Source organism: Crotalus tigris, unplaced genomic scaffold, assembly GCF_016545835.1.
Source record: "Crotalus tigris isolate CLP2741 ecotype Arizona unplaced genomic scaffold, ASM1654583v1 scf7180000017639.5415321, whole genome shotgun sequence".
Taxonomy (NCBI): domain Eukaryota; kingdom Metazoa; phylum Chordata; class Lepidosauria; order Squamata; family Viperidae; genus Crotalus; species Crotalus tigris.
In genome coordinates this window covers 1,724,527-1,742,783 of record NW_024096532.1, presented here as the reverse complement: position 1 = coordinate 1,742,783, position 18,257 = coordinate 1,724,527, and the positions used below count along the sequence as shown (strand labels likewise).

General features: G+C 46.1%; 1 protein-coding gene across 1 annotated transcript in view; it reads left to right on the top strand.

The window, feature by feature from the left end:
- Positions 1–288: 288 nt before the first annotated feature.
- Positions 289–18,257, top strand: part of GRIN2D (glutamate ionotropic receptor NMDA type subunit 2D) — a 68,158-nt gene continuing 50,189 nt past the window's right edge. Inside the window, exons 1-2 of the mRNA XM_039335077.1 lie at positions 289–2,193; positions 3,653–3,723. The gene's annotated coding sequence lies outside the window, so the exon portion shown is untranslated. The remainder of the gene's footprint in view (positions 2,194–3,652; positions 3,724–18,257) is intronic.

The window sequence follows — 18,257 nt, the reverse complement described above, 5'->3', positions numbered from 1 at the left end:
AGGACACCTAGCCATGCCAACTTTTCTAATTAGCCCCATGCCCCTAAACTGGCATCATTCTCTGAGCACAGTCAACATTTAACCCTACAGATCTGATGAGCTTCCTTGACTGGGAAGAAGAGTGCAGGTGCTTTTAACAGAGAGATTGGGTGAGGTGGGGTGGGGGCAGAGGGGGGGGGTTAAGACATTTGCAGACTGAGCATCTTGAGGGAGAGTCATCCATCATAAATCCTGTCCCTCTCCTTTTTAGTGCGTTAAGATAGATGCTGGTTCTCAGAACCTCACTGATCAAAGGTGAAAGGACTTTGGGGAACAAGAAATCCTGCTGAATGGATTAGACTGAAAATCTGTTTGATCTGGCATTAGCAGTGTGAAGATGGGCAAGGAGGGGGCAGAGTGCTCGGTTATGAGACCGATGCACAAACAGACTGGTATTTCTCATTTCTCCCTCAGGGTTGGAATCTGTTTATTTGATTTTATATCTTTTCTTTATTATTTTTATGAATAACTCAAGGCGATGAATATTCCTTCCTCCTCCAATTTCCCCCTAACAAAAACAATTCTGCGAGGTGAGTTATTTATAAGCCTAGTTGCAGGACTGGAGAGGTATGTGGGGCAAGGTGGTGGTTGTGGTGCTGCGTGGTGCACAAAAGTGTCTGGGTCCCAAAGCAAGCTTCTCAAATGCCCCCCCTTGATGAAAGAACACACACACATAAACCCCTTGGTGAGAGAACTTCAACCCTCTCCACGCCTTCATGAGATAATTCAGTACCCCTACCACCACAGAGACCCCTCCAAATGCCCCTCTTGGGGTAGAAGTCTACTCCCTGACACAGTTTCTCTCTCTCTCTCTTTCTTCGTCCCTTCAGAAGGTTCCCCCCCCACACACACACACGTTCTCCCTCGTTCCTTCACAAGCAGCATGAAAGAGAAAAACAGCGACAGAAGGATGCTCTGCTTCCTTCAAGGCGACGGCTCTTCCCTCTTTCCCTCGTTTCTTCTTTTCGTTTTTCTCTAAGTTGGGGTGCTGCGGCCCCCGTGCGCGCGGCCACTAGATGGCTGCAGAGAGACCCGGCCCACTTGGATGCTTTGCTGCCATCTCCTGATCAGAGGGAGAATTGCAGCTGGGGTAGAGGCGCCAAAGTCGGGATACTTAGTCTTAAAGAGCGGGGCAAGGGGAAACGGGTAGGGGCAGGCGGCTTCCTCGCGCCATCCGTAGCTTTACAGCCGTGGCTCTCGCTTGTTCCTGCTTTTTCCAAACCCTCGATCCCTTGAACGGGCCAAGGGACAGGCAGCGAAGGGCAGGGCAGATATAGGGAAGTGCTGGCGGGGCTGTGATCTGGCTCGTGTGTCTTTGCTCGAGAACGGCTGCGTTCAGCGACAGGCCTCGCTTAGGCTGAAGCGGGAGAAACCTGGGAAAGACCTCTGCAGGGGATGAAGGCGAACGGCCGCCCAGCAGCGTTAACTCAGCAGCGCTCCGGATTAGGCTGGCAGTATGATTCTTGATAAAAGTGCTTCTCGGGCGACCGGTTGGTGCTTTCCTTCTTGCCCTTTTGCAGCCCATCCCGGTCTTGGAGTGCAGGTACACACACGCATCCGATCACTGCTTCCCCGTTTCTTCTCACTCGGATCCTTCGGTTGCGCCCTGACCCGCAAAAATGGATTAAACGGTCCGGTTCTTTATGTTATTTGAGAAACTCTTTCCAAACGCCACTCTCGGGGGGGGGGGGGTCAATCTAGAGCTCCAGATGGAAGCGACGCAGCGCCCTCTATAGTTTTCACTGAATAACTACCGCCATTAAAAAAAAAACTCCGCTTGGTCTCCCATCCGTCCCCCTGACAACGAGCCTCTCGGCCTTTTGGCTACAGGGCGGAAATGACAAAGGCAGAAAACAGAGCAACTACCGAGTGCATCTCCCTGACCTTTGGGACAGGATATTTTATGCATTCTCACACCTATTTTTTTTTTTTTTTTTTTAAAAACTCCTCTCCTGTTCGTTTGCAAAAACACCCGAGGGATCTTCCTGGCGTAAGCGATGGCGGCCAAGGAGAGCTGGCAGGATCCACCCCACCCCACCTTACCCCGTCTTCTCTGCAATCCGGCTGCTGCTCTGCTTATTTCTGAACACTATTAAACACGGGACGGCTCCATCTGCACGGATTCTCCATAATTCCCGTATGCAGCGGAAAGTGGTAGGGTGTGTTCGCTTCACTCCATTCTTTCCCTCGTGGGGGAGTTTGGAAAGGGGCGGTGGACTTCTGAAGCCAAAGGAGCCGGAGAGGATGAGGGGGGTGGCAATTTTTCACCTTCTCCTTCCCTCCCTCTGCGGTGAATTTGCTTTTTGGTCCTCTCTTCCCCGATGGTAGAGAGAGAGCCTCTCGGGGGAGCGCAACCTCACCCTCCCAGAGCGGGTGGGCTGTCGCTTTTCCTTGAGCTCGGCGGCGGCCTCTGAGACCTGCACACAGATCCAGGACGCCGGACCCCGCTTCTGCCGGTGCTGGGGTGCGGGGGGGGGCGTCTGCGCGTGCACGGTCGAGCTTCACATCTCCCGCTCGGGGAGCCAGTTCTCAGGCAAGGCAGGGATCTGACCCGATCCCTGTTTCTCTTCCCTCCCTCCTTCCCTCCCTCCCTCTCTCCCTCCCCGCCTTCCAGCGCCCAGGACTGCGGCGCTGGGCTCCTTCGGCTGCGCCGGCTTCGCAACCTGCTTCTGCCGCGCTGGTGGTGAGGCTCAGGGATGGGTGTTGAATGCTAATGACCCTTCCCGGTGCGTGCGTGCGCGCGCGCCTGCCTGCCTTGCCTTTGCCTTGCAAGATCGGGGGAAAAGGACAGGCGACGTGGTCTAGTCTGCATTAAAGGAATAAAAATATATCAAGCCCCCCCCTCTCCCCGGGCCCGCTCCCTCCCCTTCCTCCTCCTCTTCTTCTTCCTCCTCCTCCTCCACCTTCTCTCCGTGCGCTTCTTCTCTCCCTCCATCTCCTCGCACCTCTCTTTTATTTTATTTTATTTTATTTTATTTTTGCACCGCCGCGTGTCTTTATAGAAAGGTGACCCGGGGAAGGATGGTGGTGGTGGTGGTAGTGGTGGAGAAGAATAAAAGGGAGGGGTGGTCTAAGAGACAAATAAATAAATAAATAAAGAAGGAAGGAAACTCAAAGCTGTAAGCGATGCAGAGATTTCTACGCTGGAAGCCCCGGGAAAGGCAGCTGGGAAGCGGGGGTGGGGGAGAAGGCAACGGGGCTTTTCCCCCTTTATTTATTTATTTTAGCCCCTCCTCGCCGGGCCCGCTTCAGCGCCAGGTTCTGCTTTAACTTTGGGATGCAACATGTGTAGCGCGGAAACCTGAACAACCTTGAACGGAGACCGATGGGGGGGGGGGAAGCTAAAGGTGGGGGGGGGGGGGCGCCTGAGCGGTGAATAAAGATCGGAAAGAAATTTTGGAAGGGAAGGAGAGGGGAAGATGTTGCTGGTGGTTCCGCGGCTGGTTGGATTTAGCGCTTGTTTGATTTCCCGCAGGAGGAAAAGAAACGGGGGTGGGTGGGTCGGGGGGAGAGGCTAGGAAAAAATAATATTACATTTAAACAAACAAACAAACAAAAAAACCAAAATCCAGAAAGAAAAATACAGACCATCTTTTTCTCTGTGTATCTCCAGAGGCGGAGAACATTTTGCTTCTCTCTTCAGTTTCCTGGTTTATCCTTGTCCTCAGGAGTTGTCATGAAAAGGTAAGCTGGATTTAATGGTTTAATTCGCTGCTTCTTCTTTTCTTTGCCCCCCCCCTTCTTTCATGTATTGAATGTGTACCTTCCCCGCAGCGAACGTCCCGGTGCTGTGGAACAGAGTCGCAGCACGGAGGTTTATTACTTTGGAGGTTTGGGGGGGTGGGTGGGTGGGGGAGAAGAGCTCCTGCTCCATCGCTGCCTCGTTCGGGGGCCTTTTTTATTTTTGGTGGGGACAGGGAAAGAGGGGAACCCTTGGTGGAAAAAGGAAGGAGACCCTCCCTCCCTTTGGAAAGAAAAAAGCATTTCTCCCTCCACCCTGATGTCACAATTTTGTCCTCTGCCTTTTCTGTGGGACGTGCCATGCCCCAGCCCAAGGTTTGAGTTCAGACTTCTAAAAGCATATTATTGCCTCCTCTTACCTGCCCCCAGGGGCTTGGTTTGCAGGGAAAAAAATGGGTGATGGCCCCTCTGTTAGTCCCCTTCTCTCTCCCTCCCCCCCTTTCGGGTATTTGTGTGTGTGTGTGTGTGTGTGTGTGTGTGTGTGTGTGTGTGTGTGTGTGTGTGTGAGAGAGAGAGAGAGAGAGAGAGAGAGTACCCTCACCCATGGTTTGTTTGTGGCACTGAACATCCAGACTGCAAGAGTATGAGGTGCCAAGAAAAAAGGTGTGTGTTTTTTAACCTCATTATTGTATTCTGAATTAATCCATACGGGTCTGGAACTGCAAAAGAATCAGAAAGACCAGAGATGTACACTATAGAGACTTCACTGCAGCCTCTGCCTTTTCTTAGCAGAGAAGGGAATCTGTATCGGTGAAAAGGAGAAAAAAAAAATGCAGCTTAACTGAAGGGCATCTGCTCTCTTTCCCCCTTTAGGAGAGAGAAAAGGAGCCTGGGAGGGGAGGGGAGGGGGGAAATGCCCATTTGATTTAACCCCCCCCCCAAAGAGTTCCTTTTCTCTTGTGGCGTGGAGTGGCCTCTGGGCAGGGAGGGCAAGGGGTGGCCAGCAGGAAGGTTTAAAATTGGGGATGATCCCCTGGGCCCTTGGGGAGTGGGATCCCGGAGCAAGGTATCTTTGAGTTTTAGAGAAAGGGAGGTGTGCCTAATGGTTATGGGGCTTGGGCTGAGCCCGGGAAAAGAAAGGATAGCGAGGAACTGATGTCTCGTGAAAGTAGTGGGGGACAGTGGTTAAAGTGGCATCCGATCCAGGCATCTTTAACTCTCTGTGGGGGGCTTTGCAATCAAAGTAACAGAGCGTCCTCCCCACTGCAAGATTCGTTCATAAAAGGGGAGGGTGACTGGGGAATCGGAGAGTTATGGCTCCAGGGGTGGGTATTGCTGGGTTTTGTCCAGCTTCCAAGACGCGCACAGTCACAAACAGGCATGCACGCACACACAACATGCGTATGGCAGGGCCTTAGATAGCTGAGGATGCCATTTGATGCTGGGATGGGAGGCGCAAAAGAAGCCGCCCCTACCTTTTGGGTCTGCTGGAGGAATTCCGCTTGAGGGGTCCCCCCCAAACAAAAGGATGCTTGGATGAGAAGCTGGCTAAGGTGAGCTGGTGGAGCTGGGCTGGGGTGACTCTTTCCATCCATCCCCAAAGATGGAGGAACCTCACCTCTCATCAACAGGAGGAAGGGCAGCCAAGGACTGCTCTGATGGCAGGTCTTGGGGTCTGGAATGGAGAGAGAAATGCCCAAAGGAAAGCCAGGTGTGGAAGGCTTAGGAGCTTTCCTTTTCCACTTCTCTAGGCAGCAGACTAGCTCCTAAAGACGCAACTCTTCCCCACATGGGGGGGGGGGAGGTAGAATGCATGATTAGGTTGATTGGAGGTTTGTCTAAATCGGCCTCTTAATAAGAGGATTGACAGGTAGGTTGGGAATTAAGGGAGGGGGTTTTCGTGAACAGAATGGAAAAGCGTGGAGGTCATTGGAGAGAAAAAAATCTCGTTGCTAGCACTTCAAAGCAAAAGGGGCTAAGGGACAATGGAAATCTGCTGGTTTTCACTTCTCTCCCCCCACCTCCCCCCCCCAGAAAGACAAACATGCAGAAAGTTGAGGCAGAATGGGAAAGAAGCCAGGACACCCCATTGGTTCAAGCTGCATGTTCCCCAAATGATTGCACTGGCTGGTTCCCCATTTCTTACCTAATGTCCTACAGAGGTTTGGGTTCCCCAACTTCTTGGTTGGAAATCCATAGCTGACTTCCCCACCACTCCCACTCCATCTACTGGAGCCAAGACCTATTTGTCTAGAAAGGCAGACAGTGGCCAGTCTCTTGACCAACTCTCTTCCTAAGCTTGCTCATCTCCAGAGGACAGAAGGGTGATTGGAGATGGCAGCCTTGCTCTTTGGCCTGCCTGGCCAGCGGACTTGCTTCTCTTGGGGGGGGGGGGTGTGTGTGAAGAGGCTCAGTCATTGTGAGTTGATGCCAAGATGCAGTGGAATTCTTGCAGATGTTTCCAAGGCTTTCTCAGATTTGGGCTCAGGTCCCTTTTGTGATGCCCTCCTAGCTCTTGGCTTTGAAAGGCACCTGGGATGGGTGGGTGGGTGAAATTGGAGATTAAAAATGAGACTGGGTTTTATAAAAGTTCTCTCACAATCATTCAAATAAGTTGAGTGGCCTGCAACTCTTTTGGAACTCTTGACTCTCAGCCATGGGCGGGGAAAAAAAAGGCAAAGCAGAAAAAAAAAGGCAAAGCATGGAGACCTATGAGATGGAGGAAGGGAACAAAGATGGAGTTGGGCAGGAGATAACAGAGATGGTGATGATGTTGGAGATGACAAGTCAGGGGGCATTCTTTGAAGAACAATAAAGCAGGAGGGGAAAGGTGAGGTTTCAAGGTGTTGTCGTTGTTCAACAAATGACAATAAACTGTTTATCTTGGCTGGCATGTTTACATTTGTTCTATTGAGAATGCTCTTTCATCCATTCTGTTGCTACCAGACACTTTTCCTACACACAGCCTACGAGTGACCTGTGGAACCTGTTGTCACAGGATCCTGAGAAGGATGTTAAGCTGGTCTTTAAAAATGGGAGGGAGGGAGGGGGGGAGAGCGAGAGAGAGAGAGAGAGACAGACAGACAGACACTGACTGACTGACTGACTGACTGACTGACTGACTGACTGACTGTATTTGAGGAGTTGATGGAGGGTGGGATCAGCCAAGAAGCTTAGGTAGCGGAGGCAAGCCATCTGTTAAATTGCGAGTGTGAGGGAGAAGATAAAATCACGCCATAATTACCACTGTGATTTCTTCTGGAAACTGTTTTCAGAATGTGTGTGTGGGAATCCCTAAGGAGATGCTGGCTTATGCTGAAGGATGTGTGAACTCTTTCTATTCTCACTACTCTTTCAGTCTTGTTTCTTTTGAGGGTGGGTATCTGGATAAGGCCCAGTGGCATCACAACTGTGTTGGGTCCATGGTACATCTTTTGTGCAATCTCACCAGCAGTCAGTGACTGTCAGTCACCCATGTGTTTCTGCCCCCTTTTCTCCTAGGACTGGAAATGGAGCCCCCCCCCAGTGGCCTCCATTGCAATGGGGGCTGAAGCCATGTTTCTCTTATTGAATTCTGGAGACTAGGCTCAGATGGATCGTTGGTCTGGGCCAGGTTAATGGTGACTATGACCTCTGAGTAATTTCATGTTTGTGAATATTTGCATTTGGGACTCCACATTGCTAGGTGTGAAGTCCCTGAGAACACGTATTTGTGAGCTTTTATACATGGAGGCTGGCTATCCACCTGTGATGTTGCTCACGTCTTTGTGAAATAGGCAATTCCACACCTGTCTCTGTTAATGCGTTGGTGAACTTCTTGGCTTCTACAACAGGGACACTGTTGGCAATGTCTCCTGACTGTGGGCTGTATGAAAGTGTGCTTGTGGCCCTGCATTTAATTTGGGCCTGAATTATTCCTCAGGTGTGGGCCTGTGTCTTGCACATGGTTTGTTCCTTTCCTCTGACTGTGTTTGTGTGGGCTTCTGACTATTTTGCTCTCCGATTATTTGCTTCAGTGATTGAACCCTTTCTTCACTGTATGTGATTCTGCTTTTTATACCATGAGTGTTCCCAGCATTAGGAGCTGTCCTAATTCAGGCTGGGTGTCTGTTTATGTGCAGTTGTTTCTCCTACTACAGTATGTATCTTTCCTGATCCCCTGTATAATCATGCAAAGAGTGACTGTAGGTTTAGCTTAAGCCCTTTCCCCCCAATACGTTACTCCACTCATTGTTAAACTATGAGTCTCCAGATGTCAGATTTCAAAACTTAGCTGGCCAGCCCATCTAGAAGGGTTGAGGAAGACTTAGCAGTCTTCAGCAGTTTTCCTTGTATAACACAGTGTGAGTAATCTAGTCAGAGGGCACTTGCCCTTCCTTGATATACTATCTCATACTAAAGGATGATTATGTTGGATGTGAGTGACCAAACAGAGCTTGAGAAATTCATATGGAATGAAGGAGGATGGCAGCTTCTGTTGGTGCAGCTGATTTTCACTCTAAATAATTTCCTTTCTCACTAGAGAAAGAGGCCACATTGAGATTGTCCCAAGCTCCCAATGTACAACTGCCAGCTCTTTTCCTGTTATTTATGGTGTTTTTCCCACTGATTGTTATTTTCATACCTTAAGAGAAGATGTTGACTAGGGTGGAAGTGTCCTAGTAACATACCTAGTTTTGGGTAGTCAGTAAGGGATTCTAACGCATCCAGTTTACCGGGTTACACTAATACAAGCTTTGATGTTCTTATGGCCATGATAAAATAGTATAAAAGTTTCTATTCACCCAGCAGATATGGAATAAAGAAACTGAACAGAAACAAATATAGTTACTGCTAACTCTGTGGTGATAACCCCAGTCTTATATCATGGCTCTCCCAAATATACGCTCCAAGTGGACTTATTTGTATAGGTAATATCCCTTTCCCATTTGCTATATTTACTAATGTCCTTATTTCTCCATTGAGTACTATATTTTTATGTTAGTTTTCATCAACTGTATTTCTGAAGAACATAGTATTACCCTTTTGATTAGTAACATGCATATATCTTATGATTCATGTGTGTTGAATGGAAAATATGCATAAATATTCTTTGCCACTCTGCCCAGTTAATCGACATTGTGAAGAATATGCATAAATGAACAACCTGAACTAAAAATTTGTACATTGTCTAGTCAATGTGCAATATCTTCAGGTTGACTGGTGATTAACAGGACTTATTTCATTGACAGGTAGGCATATTTTCCACTTAGAAAACAGGCATTGCTATTAGCTAAGTGTGACTAGTCCATATTTTCTAACCTCCCTTTATGTCTATTGACGGGCTGGTGTACCCAGGTCTCTTTCTACAATTAAGTTGTTATTTACAGTGTAAGGGGAATGTGCATGGTGGCTAGAATTTATCACGTACATTTCTCCCTTTTTAACCACATATTTGGAAGATAGATGCTTTGTCGGTAGAGTTCTGATTTATATCTACATATTTTTCCCCACGGTCACTAGAGAAGTTTAGATGCATGATTTCTGACTGTTCCTGCTCGGAAAAGCTGTACTTTCTTTAGCCTGACCTATACTGTATTCTTGTAACCGTCCTGCAGAATACATATGGAATTTATATTGGGACTTTGGGATGCTGTGCCAGGCTCTCAAGTGTTCTGTGTGTAACCTTGTAAGAAGATGTGGTTATCCACGCTACGTGCACTGACATAACAATGCCTGTGTTGTGTTTGTGTAGCCTTTCAGCCTGTAGCTAAGTCATATTTTGGTCTTTATAGAGGGATGCACACACACACATGCACAGGCACAGACTAGTTTAAATATTTGTACTCCCCTTCTTTGAACGAACAGTGCACAAATGCCATCACAATGCCTTCTTTCTTGCTCACTGCACTTACACAAAAACCTAACCGCATCTAAGTCCAACTCTTCCCCTGCGTCTTCTGTGCAAATGAACATTGCAAACTGCCATCGGAGACTCGGGATGCAGGAATGAGAGCAAGACACATTGAAGATCAGCACATCTGCAGGGCATAAGGCGGCCGAAGGCTGCTTAGTGGAAAACCGTGTTGGCATATGTACATTACAACCATTCTGAAACCCAGACTCTGCTCTAAGTGCTGGTTTATGAGACAGTGCCCTCTTTCTTTCTACCTGCTTGGCATAGGGGTCCACGGTGCTGCTGAATCTTCCTTCAACTAGACCTATGGATCTCTGCTGGTCCTCCCTCCATTGCTTCTTCTTACCCTGAACCATTTTTTTCTGGTGTGTATCTGTATCTGTCCCCCCCCCATCCCTGATAACCTTCTCTCATTTATCTTTCACTGCCATCAACCCCCCACCTGTTCCTCTAAGCAGAAACCTGGAATGGCTGCCCATCCACCCCCTTCCTCCAGATGTTCCAGTTACCAAAACAAGACATTAATGGACACTTAAGAAAAGGTCTCTCCCCCCTCACACAAGGGGAGAGCAGAAAGGCAGCGGCAGGGGGATCTGGTCAAAATGGCCAGCCACAGCTGCTTGTGTGAAAGTGGCCACCTGGGGTCTGGGTTCCAGGAAGCGGGCAAACTTCAAAACCTTGCTGAGGGGAGAGATAAAAGCAGTGATTTGAGCAGGGTTCTTGTTTTACCTCTGCATGGAGGCCAGTGCTAGAAGATTGGAGCAACTGAGAGCAGCAGAGTTGGCAGATGATTTGAGGACTGCTAGTTTCAGCTTGATCTGGCCTCATCCGGAACTCAGCTACAGCACACTGGTCTTGAGCATGTGCAGAGAGGTCCCCACCCTCGGTTCTGAGCAACTGCAGCGTGCACCCCATCTAGAATTAGGGGACAAGAATTCTGGGCTGGGAGAATCTCTTTCCCAAGCAAATTCAAGAAGGCTTTATTTTATTTTTGGTTTCAGTGAGAGGGAGCTGAGTTGAAATCTCATTTTATTGGTATGGTTCCTACCCCAACCTCTAGCAGCTTCATCTCAGGTTAGTGAAGTCTACAGAAATGCACCCTACAGATGCCAATCATTATCTCCATCTTCCAGAGTCAAGACTTAAACAGTGTGGCTAAAAGATAGGAAAACTTCCATAGTTGTGATCAAAACGTTTAAAGCAGGGAGGACAGGGAGATAGAACAAGCAGGACCCAGAGATATGGATGTGGCAAACCAAAATAATGAGGCATCAGCAGAGATTCTGTGCTCAAAGTCTGGAGAGTGTGACTGTGTATGCTTGTAGTTTTTAAATTAATTACAGCAGTGGAGAGTCTGAGAGTGTCACTTGATGGGATTAAGGGTTTGTGGAAGGTGTGAAATTGAGGCACAAAACCCCCAGACCCCTCATCTCTCCTCTGGCCTTGGGAACCCGACAATTGGTTCCCCTTCTAATTCTTTCCCTTTGCAGGCTGTCTGAATCCTCTTCCCTCCCCCCCCCAAATCCTGCAATGATCTGGGGGATTTTATCCCTGCAAGCTTTGGCAGGTGGAAATGAAACTTGCCGGCTTTGATTAAACCTCTCTGAGGCTTGTGTGTCTCATCCAGGCAGTGTGGCTGAAAGTGAAGCCAAGTCTGATGATCCTAGCCTGACCTCCCCCCCCCACTCTTTAACCCTGAATTGGGGGCATCTCCCAACTATAAATGCAGATCCCCCAGGAATGAGGACAGGTGGATTGTAATTTAGGAAAACAGGGGAATAAGTTGAGATGGCTAAATTGATCAGAGAAAAAACAATTATCTACATTTATTGGACTGGAAACGCCTTATAGACTTTTTGTGTGAAAAATGAACTCCTGATGTACGGTTTGATGATGAGATAGGAGAGATTTTAGAAAGCAGAGTGTTATGTTGTAACCACAGAGTAAGAGGTAAATTTATAATTATACTTATAACAGACATAAAGAAGCTCGCAAGCTACTTCTTTGTAGCTGCTTTCTTTTCTATTTTTTATTTCTTTCCTTTTTTCTTTCCTTTCTTGCACTTTCTCTTTGAAACCTATCTCTTTCTTTCCTTTTTCTCATTCTATAGCATTTTGTATCTTTATTTTTTTTTTAAAAAAATCTTTAACAAAATTATATGTAAAAAAAGTGAATAAGAGATAATATGAAATTGTCAATAATGATGAAGAAATCAGATAGAGTATTTGTCTTGGTTTCCTTAAAACCAAACTGTGAGGTCACCCTCTGAAAACAGCTGGCTGGAGATGCAGAGAAGCAACAGGAAACCAGCATTTAACAGAGAATGTTCTCTGCCATGGCTTAAGACAGCAATACAGTTAGAAGATCTAACGAGAGATTTTTAAACCTTCCATAGAAGGGACATCTGTCAGAAATTATAAAGCCGGGTGGATGAAATGGAGTTCCCATGTTCAGAAATGGTGTATCTCTGAACATAATTTGTTTTGTAGGGCAAACAGAAGAAGTTGATGGAAAAACATCTGGTTCAATATCTTGGATCCTAAACTTGATGGACCTTTGATTTGAGCCAGCAAATGCTACAGTCCCTCTCTAACTAAGACATTCATCCCAATGGAGTACACGACTTACTGTATAATCCGGTTAATGAACTTACCCACATTCTGGGTTCACCAGTACATTGGATCATAATAACTAATCCAGAGAGATGCTTTTGTACATGCAGTTCTCAGCTATCGGTAAATTGATGCACGCAGACATGCATCCTCCTAACTAAGGTTAAAATTAATTTGTTTGTTTGCTTGACTGATTATATGCCATCCAGCGGGTGTCGACTCCTAGGAATCACATAGATTTTCTTCATGACAGTCTATTTTGAGCCTGGTCGGTCCTTCAGGTCCTCCAATGGCGCACCCATTGCTTTTCTAATGAGTTCATCCATCTTGCCGCTGGTCATCCTCTTCTTTTTCCCCTCTACCTTTCTCAGCAATAAAAACCTTCTCCAGAGAATTAGGTCTTTACATAAATGTGTCCAAAGTTAGATAACTTGAATTTGGTCATTTTTGCCTTGAGTGATAGTTCTGGGTTGATTTGTTCAGTGATCCATGTTTTTGTTTTCTTGGTTGTCCATCGTATTCTCAGAAATCTTCCCCAATCCCAATGTTCAAAAGTGTCAATACTCTTTCTATCCTAACAGAGTTTAGCATACTTTGTTTTAATTGATCTTGTGTGAATAGATCAACCTGGATTCCCACAACCTTAGCCCAAAAGAGAGTTTTGGAGTTCAGTGGGGCTGTATCTTTGCCATCTAATACTCAGCCTGAGTTCCCATATCCTACATTAGAGCAGCAAGGTTGCTCTCCAAAACAGACCCACAGATTCCTATACTTTTCTAGCCTTTCTTCCCAACTTCATTTGGCATTTTTTCATAAGGAAAAAAAACCATAGGAGAAAACATAAGGAACCAATTGCTAAGAAAAGTGTTTGGGTCTTTCTGGTACCCAAGGCCTGTGGACTAAGTGCTATTGCAGATGCAGATGGAGTGACGTGCCTTCTGGTTTTCTTAACTTGCCTATTGTAGCCTCAGCCTTTCAGATTCTGCCAGTGAAATATACAGTCTTTCCTTCCAGTGTATTTCTGTAGTATAATATAACCCTTGGCTTGGAAGGGGACATTAGACCATCTGGTGCGCACTCCAGGAATTCAGATTAATGCAATGAAAGCATTCAGACAGGTGGCTGTCTAGCCCAGTGTTTTTCTCAAACTTAGCAGTTTTAAGATGTGTGGATTTCAATTCCGATGCTGGCTGGGGAATTCTGGGAATTGGAAGTCCACAAATCTTAAAGTTGCTAAGTTTGAAAAATGCATCAAATGAAAAGGAGTCCATCTTCCTCTTTGGGATGTTGGGTCATGATCCAACTACAGGTAGTCAATCCTCAACCTACAACCACAGCTGAGCCCAAAATTTCTGTTGCTAAGCAAGACATTTGTTAAAGTGAATTTTAACCCATTTTATGACATTTCTTGGCCACAGTTGTTAAATGAATCACTGTCGTTGTTAAACTGGTAACATGGTTGCTAAGTGAATCTAGCTTCCCAGTTGACTTTGCTGGCCAGGAAGTTGCAAAAAGTGATCACACGATCCTGCAACCATCATAAATATGAGTCAGTTGTCGAGCATCTGAATTTCAATCATGTCACCATGGGGATGCCGCAACGGTCACAAGTCACATTTTTCATTGCCATTGTAACTTTGAACAGTCACTAAATGAACTGTTGTTAAGTCAAGGACTACCTGTACTCTTACTATTGGGAAGGTTCCCCCTCCCCCAACATCCATTTGGAATTGATCTTCCTGTGTCTTCAATCCTTTATTCTGCATTCATCACTGCAGGGTGAGGGAGAATTGAGAGGGATGAGTGGGGAATAGCTCAGAAAATGGAGTGGAATTTCTGTACTGTATATGTTGTAATTCAATTCCTGGTCTGAACCAGAAATCAGAAAGAGTCCGTAGTACTTTTCAGGCTCACAAATTTTATTAAAAAGCATAAACTCAGTGGAGGCTCACAAAAGCTTATGCCCTTTAATAATATCTGTTAGCCTGAATATGTGCAGCAGAATCCTGATTTTTGACTATCATAAACTCACACAAAGGTCCTCCCACATGGTCTAAACCAGGATTATTATTATTATTTTTTAAAAAAAGATAATTCAGAATGCTCAGGCCAGGTATTTCAGATGAATGATACTGACCTTTTGAATTCCACCCTCCTTTGCCTTCAAGTGATGAAGTGTCTCCTTTATACCCTTAGTATTTTGGCAGCGTTTATGCTTCTTGCTGCAGTGTTAACTAACAACATATTACTTTTGCCAAACATAACAAAGCCACAGTTGTATCCTGCACTCTGTCAAGAAGGTTCTGCAGAAACCCACCTGAAGAATTCCTAGGTTTGCAGAGACTCCCGTAGGAGGCGCATGCCCAACTGAAACATCCCTCCAAATAATGGATGTACTCCATATGAGAAACATCCAGGTTGGACCCTAAGCCAAGCTGCTGCATTCTAAGTCTTTTTTAATCCCGGGTTAGCGCCATCGGCCAGGGCTGGGTGTCAGGCAGAGAGGCCCTGCGCCCAGATGGGTGGCATTCAACCAGCCATGTCTTACACCTTGAGGCCGTGTTCTTTTCTGCGTTCTTCCGACTAAGACACGCGCAGAAATACAAAGCAAGGAGAGGGACAAAAACACAGCACGACTTGGGCCCGAGGGGAGGAAGAGAAAAGGCAGGAAAAATCAATATCTCTAGTAGGAAGTAAAGAGGGAGTAGGGGGGGGGGGCTGGAGAAGGAAACAGAGAGAAAAAGCTCTTGAGAGTTGGGGGAAAGAGACAGGGGTGAGGGAAGTGGGAAGCAAAGCTTGAGAGTAATGGAGCAAGAATCAGGAAGGTCTCCTGCAGAATGGAGGAATCCGTGCAAACATGTGAGTGTAAATATAGATATTAGCAATTCCAGCTTCCCTTTCCCCCATTTTTGCTGCAACTCCTAAGCAGGTAGCAGGCTAAATCCAGACTGAAAGTGAATTCTTTTTCAGAATTTTTAACCAGCTCTTTCTCAGAGGGCGCCAGCTGAGAGCACATCTTTTCCCCCTTGATCTCACAAAGATTTGGAGGGGGAGGATTAACAGAGAGGCAGACCAGTCAGAGTCTCCCCAAGGACCCCTGGGCTTTTTTAGCCTCTTTCTCCAAGCTGTCGGACACTGTCACAGTCCTTCATCTCACACATTTAAGAAGCTCAAGGAGACTTGGAATATTTTGTAGCATGATGAGGAATTACTCCTTCCTGTTTGTCTGTATAATCTCAGTCTCTCTCTCTCTCCCTCCCTCCTCCGGTTCCACTTACCTCTAAGCCAGTGTTTCTCAACCTTGACAATTTTAAGGCATGTGGACTTCAACTCCCAGAATTCCACAGCCAGCATTGTTGGCTGTGGAATTCTAGGAGTTGGAGTCCACATGCCTTAAAATTGTCAAGGTTGAGAAACACTGCAAGTCTAAGCAGTCTTTCTCAGCCTCAGCAATTTTAAGATGGTTGGACTGTAACTCCCAGAATTCCCAAGCCACCGGCCCAGTCTTAAAGTTGTTGAGGTTGAGAAACACTGCCCCAGAGAGATTAGCTAACTCTGTTTCAATTTGCAAAAGATTCACAACTACCCCAGTAAGAAAGCCTACTATGATATAATTCCCATTTCACAAAGCGGGCATGATGGAGTTGTGAAAAAGCAACTTTCTTGAGGCTCTAGAGCAGGGGTTCTCAACCTTGGCAACTTTAAGACTTGTGGACTTCAACTCCCAGAATTCCTCAGCCAGCTTTGCTTTGCTGGCTGAGGAATTCTGGGAGTTGAAGTCCACAAGTCTTAAAGTTGCCAAGGTTGAGAACCCCTGCGGGTCTAGACATCCACAGCAGAGTTTTGTTTTATTTTATTCTTCTAATTTCTATGGCCACCCATCTATTCAAGGAGTTCTGGGAGGCGAACAAAATACAAATCAGGGTTTTCATTCAACCTTGGCAACTTTGAGAGGGGCAGTTTTCCCTGAATTCCCCAGCCAGCTCCCAGAATTTTGGATGTTGAAGTCCACCCCTCTCAAAGTTGGCAAGGCTGACAAACATTGCATTAAAGCAAGAAAAATCAAATAACTGAGTCACAAATCTCATAAGCCCATATCAGAGGCCCCATCTTGACTTCAATCCCTGGGGAAGAGCTAGGTCTTCAGAGCCTTGCAAAAGACTAACAGTAAGAGCTGCTTGTATTGTCTAGGCTGAGGAACTGTTCTGTAGGGCAGGTGCCAGAATGGAGAAGAAATTGACTCTCCAGCGACTCCCTCTGTTCCTTCTGGATGCAAGTTGCCCCCTTCCCCAACCTTGCTGCAAGAAACTCTTCTGACCAGGCTGCCATCAGTTCTTGGTTGCATGGCATTTAGTGGTGGCAAGCAGCAAAACCAGTCTGTCATTTGGCTTAACGCATTAAAATGCATACAAAAGAACTCCCAGATCTCTCTCCCCACCTCTCCTTCCAGGATATCCTGACTTTCTATTATTATCCCTCTTTATTGTGACTCTTGTCCCTTCCACTACCACCACCACTGCTATTCAGGATGGCCTCCGGATACAAAAATAAAGATTCCTCCCCCCCCCCCCCCGTCGTCATGGAATGACAGTAGCAGAAAAGGGATAGGCAGCATGGAGGCAGCTTGGGGATGCTGGTCTCTGCTCGCACATTGCCCTGATGAGCTGGGCAGAATGCTGGTTTTTGATTGCGCTCCCAGGAATAGAAACACTTCTATGATTGCAGAAATTGCTTCCTCTGTGAAGAGACGTAAGAGATGGGTGCTTAACTGCTTCTCCATTTGGGATCGAACTTGTAGACCTATCTCTGCAGATCAGGTCTCATTCTCTTATATCTCTGAAGGAGATGAAGGAACTCCAGATTACTCTGTGTTCCATCTTAGGTAGACAATTTAGGGGCCTGCTTAATTTATGCAATACTGTCAAAAAAAACCTAGGGACTGTTTTCTCCCAATGTTGGTGTTGTCTATGGTGCATTTTTACAACTTGTATTTGAAGGAAGAACTCGGTTTACTTCTAAAAATCTAAACATAAACAGTACATTTCAGAGAAGAGAGAGCTCGCACTAGCACACGCTTTGCCTGTGGTGAGAGAAGACAACCTCTTCTGAAGTCACTTGTAATGATGGGTTTGACAAAGATGTACAGAAGCTTGACACAACCTTCTGTGTATTTCCCAGCAGATCACACTAGCAAGGTGCTGTCTGCATATATGGTCACGGACATGGACATGTCTTTGTTGTATATATACATGTGACATACATGTCTGTCTGTGGTGTGCCTTTACTGAATACTGCGTGATGTTGATCATGGGATTCTGAATTGCAGTCTTGGCACATGGAAATGTATGGAATTCATCTGAGTGCACCTATACCAGGGGTAGGCATCCTTGGCTCTTTTATGACTCGTGGACTTCAACTCCCAGAATTTCTGAGCCAGCATGGCTCAGCTTGGAAACCTTTCCCTTTCCCCTCAGCATGGCTGGCTCAGGAATTCTGGGAGTTGAAGTCCTCGAGTCATAAAAGAGCCAAGGTTGCTTATCCCTGGCCAATACTGTCACTTATCCAAACAAGACCTGGTAGGAGGTTGAGCTTTGCAACTTGGTTTTCCTGGGCAATATGTATTTTTCTCTTGAATTATCATCTTTTGTTTACATTTTTTAGAAAGCATTAATACATTCATTTTCATGTTTCATTCCAGAATGTGATGTATTATTTTTCTTTTTTTTTTTAAGAATTTGGTTTCTGGTGGTTTTGTCTGTATATGTGTGTATTTGTGGGTGTGGTATACTACACATAATTAAAGCACTGCTCTAAATGACAGACAAAACACATCTGAGAAGAAGAACTTCTTCTTCTAAAAAAAACACCTTTACCTTGAATTAAATGTTTCCTGTTTGCGGAGTCATTGTATTTTACATCATTCCCCATAGAACACTGATGATGAATAGCCTCTTAATTGTTGCTGAAAGTCTATTTGATTTGCCCCATTGTCACTTCCCAATCCTGTAAAGAGAGAACCCTTTAATTCA